Here is a 10434-nt window from a genome sequence, read left to right as displayed (position 1 = left end):
GCAGATTGATGTTGTTTTCTAATGATCTAGTTTGATAAATCGGACTACTAATGATGATGCAAATATGGATGGATTTAATTTTTAAAATATTGATGATATCATGCTGAAAATTATATACAGTGTAACCTGTCTAAATCGAATCACATTGGGGACATAATATTTATCCGATGTGTAGGTTTAAAATAATAAGCTTCATTTACTAAATATAATCAGGCACTGCTATACATGTATTAAGAGATACATGTAACAATGGGTGGATTTAATTTCAAAAGAATTAATAATTTTAAAGATTACAATGTTAGAATATTGAATTAGAAATGATATACTTAATGTCTTAATGTTTCAAAGTTGTTGTAAATCCATTTTTGAAAAACAAATTGTTTACAGATCTGCTATGCCCCACTCCCTCAATTTTCATTCACCTCAATACTGGTATTAATCTAATAGAAAAGTTAACGTTAACTGTTTAATAATTATAAAACTAGACTGCCACATTTAATATTTAATAACCAGGTTCAACTTCATTTCATTTCACAACATTATTTTAGACCTGACACCAGAATGATTTTTGAAGTGTGTTATGAACTATTTATGGATATGGGAGCATTGTCCACCATGATATCTTTATTTTTGGGTGGCCTTAAATGCCATTATCTTGCATCTAGAGAATACTATAGCAATAAACATTCAGAAGGAAGAAATGAAGAAATGTTTTATATAAGAACTCACTCAAAATACTATTTTTATTTACCTAATATGTGTTGTTACTGGTTACCTTTGTGTGTATATATCCTCAAGTAACCATGAACCGGCCTATTAATGGGAAATGGTTTCTGCACACGCACATTGTAATATACAATCGATTTGTTGAAATAATGTTTTACCTTGTTCGATTTATTGTCAAAATCAACTAACAGATGTTGATAGCCATGGCCATTTTGTGTTGTGAGGAGATTAAATGCATGTCGTAGTCCAATGTTGACATTCTTCAGCTACTCCCATAAACCAGGCTACAGTTTTCAAGAGCGATGTGTACATGTCACGTGATGTCAACAATACTCTTATGCAATGAATATGTGCAGCAAACGAGACTGACAATGACAGCAGTGTGAAACTGTTGTTTATTCAAGTTTAATATCACATGCCATTTAATATAGTGCACAGCAGTGTATACATTTCCCTATGTATAAAAATATATTTTTAATGTCTACTTGTCTTTTCCTCATTTGTGCACTTTGTTTTTGGGAAGGTTTTCTTTACTCAACAAAAGTATTTTGATGTCAGAGTTCAGTTGTATGCAGATTCCTGATAAACAAGTAAAATGTAAATAGACTGGTTTATGGGGTAGCCCGGTTCACGTTTTTTCACAATATAGTAAGAAATACTCACAAATGAGCAACTGATTATTGTGCTTAATGCAGATCTTCCCAATGAGTCATTAAAAACTCATTCTGGGTAGAGCCAGTACTGGGAAGTGAACTCATCACCTTCAGCTCTTAGTGCTAATGACACAAAGCACTTCATCATTGACAGCTGGCTTTTTTAACTTGCAGTACTGTATTTCATGTGAAATCTCCAATTAAAAAAAAGTAGGTTTTGTTTAACACCCCCAACAGAAAACACTAATTCATGTTTTTGGAAACATTTGGTAATTCTGATATAGTCATCAGAGGAAACCCTCTACATTTGTCCTAATGCAGCAATGGATCTTTTATATGCACTTTCCCAGACAGGAAAGCCATACCATGGCCCTTAATCAGTTGTGGTGCACTGGTTAGAATGAGAAAAAAAAAACCCAATCAGTTGAACTGATCTACTGAGGTGGTTTGATCCTGCGACGTAAGCACCTCAAGCGAGCACTCAACCGACCGAGATAAATCTCACTCTGAAACTTCCAATGAATACACAGCAGAGATATCTACTAGTCTTTGTTACAGTAAAATCCCCTGAATACACAGCAGAGATATATACTAGTCTTTGTTACAGTAAAATCCCTCTGAACCAAATACCCATAGGACCAAAATGGAAATAAATTGTTAAGGGATATCGAGTTTAGAGAGATTCTGTTTATGATATTTAAAAAGGGATCATAAAAAAGTCATGTTTAGAGGGAATTCCTGTTTACAAAGGGTCCAGTTTAGAGGGGTTTTACTGGACTACAGTCTGGTATACCTTATTAAGGGTTAATAATGGGAATGAGCAAAGTAATATAAAAGACTTCCACAGTCAATTAAATCCAGTAAAGTAATTCAAATACAATTTATTTCACAGCAACATGTGCTTCTTCTTTTTTTCTTTGAAGAAACACATTTTCCCTGGGTCACAGACGAAACATTCTAAAATAAAGATACTTCACGCTATCACAGCATTTCCGGAACACGATCCTAATTACGATTAACCCAAGTTAGGCGATTCTCAAGTGAACCAGCGAAACCTTTTCAATCATAAGTAATTTGTACATGTATTTTCATTATTAAAAAACATACAGCACACGGCAGCCACTGGAGGGAGCAACAAGCTTTCTGGCCTGCAAGACAGTGAAGAGTAATTGCTTTTCACAGCTGCCCAAGACAGTTGCTTCCCTTGGGGAGATACCATATTATTAGGCTTCACTGGCTTTTCTCAGATAAATACTATACTTCTTTCACAGAAGAGAATTTTCATTTGATGTCCATCACAACAGTCAATGGTCTGTCACTCTAGTAGCTTTTTATCATAGAAATTTGGCACAACCAATTTTCGTTCCACTAGTAACATGACACTTTTTCATGATAAAGGAATATTGGTAAAATAAAATAATGTGTTTTTGGAATGATCATAGTACATTATTTTAAGACAGGGATAAAAAAATAAAGTTTTGTAATAGAAGCTATTAACAAATAAAACCTGTAATCATAGTAGAAGTAGTTTCAGGAAAATGGGTTTTATTATTCATATGTGCAATTATGTGGTTTTTTAAACAATTTTTTGCTCAGATCTCAAAATTTAAAATTTTATGGTAAACACTTTTTCATTTCTTATCCCTGTGATAATCGGAACCCATTACAAACTGTTTTTCAGTAATAATGGATTATGTTACATGATAGTGGTTAACAAAATTTCAGTTTTGCGATTATGCCGACACACTACTGACAATTTACCAGAAATGATTGTTTCCATGAAGTCTAGAGGCCTATACAGTGAAAACCCTCTAAACCGGACACCCTTGGGATCAAGACATATGTCTGGTTTTAAGAGGGGTCCAGTTTAGAGAGGTTACGTTTTGTCCTGGTTTTTAGAAAGAGACTCTGTAAAACGTCCTGTTTTTAGGCAATTCCGGTTTACAGGGTGTCCGGTGTTGAGAGGTTTCACTGTACATGCTTAATTGGAAGATTAGGGTTGAACCGTATTGCTTCAGAATTGATCAAATGGAGTACAGCAGGAGGAACTGTATTTATTACATTTTACATGTACCTCACTGGCCTGCTGCAATATATTTTGTCTCTATGCTTATATCCCAGCGCTCACTTGATGCATAGTCAGTTTGGGATCGATCCCCATTGGTGGGCTCATTGGGCTATTTCTCGCTCCAGCCAGTGCACCACAACTGGTACATCAAAGGCCGTGGTATGTGCTATCCTGTCTATGGGATGGTACATATAAAATATCCCTTGCTGCCAATCGAAAAGAGTTACCCATGAAGTGACGACAGCTGGTTTCCTCCCTCAATATCTGTGTGGTCCTTAACCATATGTCAGATGCCATATGACCATAAATAAAATGTGTTGAGTGTGTTGTTAAATAAAACATTTCCTTCCTTCCTTTCTAAGCTTATATGTTTTAATTATGAAAAATAATAAAACTGTTGGTGGGTGTACAAAACAAATTGTTGCCCTCCACCCCTTGTGATCAAATTCTAAAACAGCCCTTGCACATTCATGACAACACTTCCAGTATTAATAATAATGTACCGGCCTCGGTGGCGTCATGGTTAGGCCATCGGTCTACAGGCTGGTAGGTACTGGGTTCGAATCCCAGTCGAGGCATGGGATTTTTAATCCAGATACCGACTCCAAACCCGCAAGGCTCAATGGGTAGGTGTAAACCACTTGCACAGACCAGTGATCCATAACTGGTTCAACAAAGGCCATGGTTTGTGCTATCCTGCCTGTGGGAAGCGCAAATAAAAGATCCCTTGCTGCTAATCAGAAAGAGTAGACCATGAAGTGGCGACAGCGGGTTTCCTCTCAAAATCTGTGTGGTCCTTAACCATATGTCTGACGCCATATAACCGTAAATAAAATATCTTGAGTGCGTCGTTAAATAAAACATTTCTTTCTTTAATAATAATGTAGTTTGACCATAATTACAGATTTGTGTTATTACCCTGGTATACACTGGCGTAGGAACCGTGGGGGAGGGGGGCTAGTAGCCATGTGCCCCCCACTTCTATGAAAATATGAAAGTGTGCCCCCCCCCCCCCCCCCCCCTCAACTTTTTGGTACCTTCCCACGTCACTGGTATATATATCATTTCCACAACACTCGGGAATAAAATGTACACATTATACACGGACAAGCCTGTTTTTGCTGTTAACTCTATTATAATGTCAGTGTTGTAAAAACAAAACAAAACAAGAACTGAATAATTCTTTCTCTCTTTACCTTTCAGCTTTCATACCATTTTGCAAAAAAAAAATTCAATTAACATTCCATGGGAGATAACTCTTGATTATCAATCACCACATGCTGTGCTGATAATTTCAATTTGCCTATTTCACAGCTCAATCCAAAACACACACGGTGCAGCAGTGTACATACATACATTTAGGATTCTTAAAGAATGGGACAAGCTATAAAATACCGTCCTCGGTGGCGCAGTGGTTAAGCCATCGGACTACAGGCTGGTAGGTACTGGGCTCGGATCCTAGTCGAGGCATGGGATTTTTAATCCAGATACCGACTCCAAACTCTGAGTGAGTGCTCCGCAAGGCTCAATGGGTAGATGATCCATAACTGGTTCAACAAAGGCCATAGTTTGTGCTATTCTGCCTGTGGGAAGCGCAAATAAAAGATCCCTTGCTGCCTATGCCTATCATAAAAGAGTAGCCCATGTGGCGACAGGTTTTCTCTATAAAAAAAAAACAGTGTCAGAATGACCATATGTTTGATGTCCAATAGCTGATGATAAGATAAAAAATCAATATGCTCTAGTGACGTCGTTAAATAAAACAAACTTTTTTGTTTCTACCATGTATATATGTAGTAAAAAAAAGAAGGGAACATTTGCATAGTGATTCCCTAACAGCTTTTAAAGGAATGCTAAAGCAAGGCTTTTGGACTGATATGCATATTCAATGATATATAATGCACATTATTGCTTAATATCAACAAGTATAATCTTATAGTTAATATAATGGTTAAATGTGACAGCTATTATATATTACGGGTGCAGCCATTTTGTACCATCCCAGTGAATACGCCCTCTGGCGAGCCGGTGGTTACGTAATACTTAACGTGTCATGTCAGGAATTAGTCTTAGAACTGAAGAAACAAAACGTAGCTGATTTTTGCGGATGTATCGCAGCAATGTTCTGTAATACAATCCATCCCAGTAAGCCAGCAATAAGTATATATTAATTATTTTTCAATGCAAAATAAACCACCATTGTCAAAGTGTCGAAATAACTGTATTATGTTTCATCCATACATTAACCCACACACTGACACGATAATTGGAGTAGTATATTCTTAGTTAACTGGTCCTTTCTTACCGTTGCCTGCACATGTAATTCCTGATTGGCAGGTGTATATTGCATGGTATCCAGTCAAGGAAAGTGATTACCACTGTCTAGACACACATAAGAAAATACTTGCCAGTTTTTTTAAGATCACATGGTATTGTGGGATAACCTGCCACTCCTACAATGTTAATGGACATTATCAGCTCTCCTGCTTTACTACGGTAAATAATTCTTCAAAACCCTTGATTAAATAGACTTTCCCATCTAAAATAACAAAATTGACAAATTACATTGTCCCAAAGAAAAGAAAATTATCACTTGGGTATCGTGAGTGGTCGTTTTTGCCCCATCGTACTCTACCAACAGGCCTAACAATATGCATTTTTTCTTTGGATTTTTTAAGAGAGACATACCATATATATAACTCCATTTCGTTCTGCTGATGCAAATTGAAATATATTTAGTTAAATAGTTTATTATGCTATCAAGTCATTTATGTTGTTTTACAAGTCTGGTTGATTAATGCGAAGCACCTTGTAGTAAATTACTGCTTTTGTTTACATTGTGCATAAAGGCGTTGGACGGAGCTGACGTCACTTCACCTCAAGCTATACCACTGGACGCCACGAAAACAAAACAAAATGGCTGCCCCCAGTTAGCAGGAATAATCACGTTTTTTTTATTAAAGGCATACTGTCACGGATTTAAGGACCTTATTTCTCTAAAAATGGATAATAAATACAAATTACATTAATTGTTGGAAACCAAATCTAGATATAGCATCACCTTAGTTTTTGAATTATGGACCACTGCCATAATTCAATTATTTTTACAAAATATCATTAATAAATGGAGTATGGTGGTTATGAAGATGGTTGAATAAAGTACATTTAGGGACAATACTAGGTAATACTTTGTTAGACCATTAAAATAGGTCAGTAGTCTGTGACAATATGCCTTTAACTCTAAAATTACACATTTTTTATTTCTTAAAGTGTCAGTATGTGTTGATGGTCCGGGTATGCAATTTTCCAATACATAAGGCTCATGTTGGAGTTAGTCTCCCTTTAATTAACAAGTATCACATGCCAAACATGTAACTATAAGAGAACAAAGAAACCCACTGCTACCACATAGACTACTCCTGTGAATTAATAGCTCTTTAATGGAGAAAGGTTAAGGTTCTTTTTGTTCAACACCACCACTAGAGCACATCTATAGATTAATTAAACATTGGCGTTTAGAAGTCAAACACTTGATAATTCTGACATATAGTCCGAAATGAAACCTGCTTCATTTTTCCAGTAGAAGCAAGTGATCTTTTATATGTACTTTCCCCACATTAGATTTTGCTTATTTATCATTATCAAATTGCTTATAACAGCTAACATGTTATTAGTAACGAATATGTTAAAGTAGAGTGAAAATTTTAGTGGAAAAATGTAGCAGGTTTCTTCTCTAACGACTATACGTAAAAAAAAATTACCAAATGTTTGACATCCAATAGCCGATGTTTAATAAATCAATATGCTCTCATGGAGTTGTTAAACAAAACAAACTTTTTACAATACTTAAATACCTGTTTAACAAAAATAGGCTCTGGAAATTCGGCTCTACATTTTTCTAGAAATGGGTGTTTAAATAAAAACAAAACTGTTTAGCTAAGCAAAAGAAGAATAATGCTTTCAAATCTTCAGACCAGTGGCTCCAGAATCAGCTTTTAGATACTATAGTTTCAGTAACACATTGTAATATGCTGTGCATCTAACGCAAAAACAATATGTGGTGAATTTAAAAATCCATTAGTGTCATAAACAAAACCAATCTTTTTACAAGCTGCACGTGCCATTATTGCACAATTGTTTATGTTTCAAAACCACCAGGTAAAAAACCATAAAATAAAATACATGTAATTTTTAAAACCGTAGGCTATATCCCTTTAAAAAATCTAATGTTTGCTTTAACTCGTAAAATCGATTCAGCTCTCTTTTGTACCACCAGCTATTATCTTTATGTTACTTCCTTCTCTTACTTCCTCGTCTTGATCTAATTAGCACTATAAACATTTGTTTTTATTGGATACCAAGTAAAAAAAAAAAAAAAAAAAAAATTCTGAAACTTTAAGCCAACTGTAAAAAATACACTGTTCTTTTTTGTCAACTCATTTTCTCAACTACATTGTATCATTTTGACATCTTTCTTCTTTTTTTTACCCCAATATAAAGAAATAATAAAATTCCTAAGGAATATTCTGCTGTTAAAATTTTCAAGATTCAATTATTTGTAAAGGATATCATCTAAATTATTAAGAGAATAAGAATCCCCAAGGTAGCCCAAAACATTAATATCCATAAATCATTTTTGAAGGAGGAAATGTTTTATTTAAGGACGCACTTAAGACATTTTATTTACAGACATATGGTTAAGGACCACACAGATATTGAGAGAGGAAACCCGCTGTCACCACTTCATGGGCTACTCTTTTTGATTAGCAGCAAGGGATCTTTTATATGCACCATCCCACAGACAGAGTAGTACATAGCACGACCTTTGATATACCAGTCGTGGTGCACTGGCTGGAACAAGAAATATCCCAATAGGCCCACCAACAGGGATTGCTCCTACACCAACAGCGCATCAGGCAAGCACTTTAACACTGGGATACATCCTGCATCCTCACACAGAGGAAACCACCAAGGAAAATATTGTGTTACGTTTAGTCTGACCAGTGTTCTGTAGTTTACACAGTGGACATTTCTTGGGGATGTTCTCTTTCTTTGCTTGTTAAAAGCGGACTATAACAACATTAATAAATCAATACACGTACATGGCACTCTGTACACATATGCTAATAATGTTATCACAAAGTAATGTCCGTAATTAGTTTAACATCATGGCGAAGTCACCTCCTGTCCATAAATAAAACCAACATGATAAAGTAGATACATGTAAACATATTGGCCAGGAATGAACCTGGCCCAAAATAAAAGGGGTGCGGGGATGGGGGTCAAATAGAAAAAACAACAATTATGGAACAGTAATATAGAGTTATCTCCTTCTAAACAAAAGGGGTACCTTTTATATTATTTTGTTTTCTTGGAAGAGGGAAGCTACTATATTCCTGCCCTAAAGCCTTCTCTAGTTACTTTAAATAGTGTGTATTTAGTCAAGCTTGTATCACATACAGATATCTGCCAGGGCTGTATTTAGCTTAAATTAATGGGTGGATGGGGGATAACAAAAAATAATTAAAAACATAAAAGGAAGGAAGGAAATGTTTTATTTAATGACGCCCTCAACACATTTTATTTACAGTTATATGGCGTTGGACATATGGTTAAGGACCACACAGATATTGAGAGAGGAAACCCGCTGATGCCACTTCACGGGTTACTTTTTTCGATTAGCAGCAAGGAATCTTTTATATGCACCATCCCACAGATAGGATAATACATACCACGGCCTTTGTTACACCAGTTGTGTAGCACTGGTTGGAACAAGAATTAGCTTAATAGGCCCACAGACGGTAATCAATCCTAGATCGATCTCGCATCAGGCGAGCCTTCTAAAGTAAAAGACATTTTATATTTCTTTCATGGTGTGAGTAACTGCAGTCCTGCCCTCTCCCCCAACTTCCACTAGTTACTGCATTATCCTAGCTGAGTGGTAGAACACTCACGTGTGATGTGATGGGTCATGGGATCGCACCCCTTCAATGGACTACTTTCTTAACAGTCCCAACCACTGCCCTAGTATGTATGGAGATGCTACTGAACAAAATTATATCATTCCTTTCCTTTATCTCAGGCATATACAAAATGTAACTGGGGTCAGTTCATGAAAAAGACTGTTTAGACTCCTCCCCACTCACTGTCCCTGCTCCTCCCCTCTCTAATTACTGCCATGTCTGTATTATACAAATCATCTGTACCATTTGTACAATTTATAATCATTGGCACCAGGCAGTGTCGATGTGGACTGGAGAGCAGACAGACAGTCCAGACCCAATATCGGGGGTGGGGGTGGGGGAGAGACTGTAGTCCTGACTCCTTCCCACACCCAGCCCTGCCACCCTCAAGTTACTACCATGACTGCATTATCTCAGGCATACAAATAGGCCAACTTGGCATCAGACTGTATAAATGTGATTGGAGAGGAGAAAGACCCAATGTCTAGGGAACTGTAGATCCGACTCCTCCCCACTCCTACCCCCTCAAGTATTCCAGTCATACAAGTGGGGCCAGTTGGCACCAGACAGTATAGATGTGATTTAACATGACAAAAACCCACTGTCTTAACCCAGTGGCGGGGGGGGGGGGGGGGGGGGGGGGGGGGGATACAGTCCTGACCCCAACCCTCTCCACTTCTGCCCCCTCTAGTTACTAATCTTTTCTGAATTATCCCAGGCATATATATGGAGCCAGTTGGCACCAGACAGTGTAGATGTGATCGGAAAGCACAAAAAACCTGTTCTGACCCAGTGGTAGGGGTGTGGACCAGTCCTGACCCCAGCACTCTCCACCCCTCTCCACTCCTGCCCCCCTTGTCTGAATTATCTCAGGCATACGAGTGGGGCCAGTTGGCACCAGACAGTGTAGATGTGACTGGAAAGGAGAAAGACTGTTCTGACCTAGTAACTGGGGGGACTAGTACTAATCCCACCTCTCTCTTCCCTTGCCTCCTCTAATAGCTGCCCTTGTCTGAATTATCCC

At 37.2% G+C, this 10434-nt stretch overlaps 1 protein-coding gene across 3 annotated transcripts in view; it reads right to left on the bottom strand.

Moving 5' to 3' along the window:
- LOC121369071 (plexin-B-like) overlaps positions 1-10434 on the bottom strand; it is a 404054-nt gene that overhangs the window by 373256 nt on the left and 20364 nt on the right. The window lies entirely within an intron of this gene.

This window comes from Gigantopelta aegis, chromosome 3, assembly GCF_016097555.1.
Source record: "Gigantopelta aegis isolate Gae_Host chromosome 3, Gae_host_genome, whole genome shotgun sequence".
In the NCBI taxonomy this organism is placed as follows: domain Eukaryota; kingdom Metazoa; phylum Mollusca; class Gastropoda; order Neomphalida; family Peltospiridae; genus Gigantopelta; species Gigantopelta aegis.
This window is presented reverse-complemented; position numbering and strand designations above follow the sequence as displayed.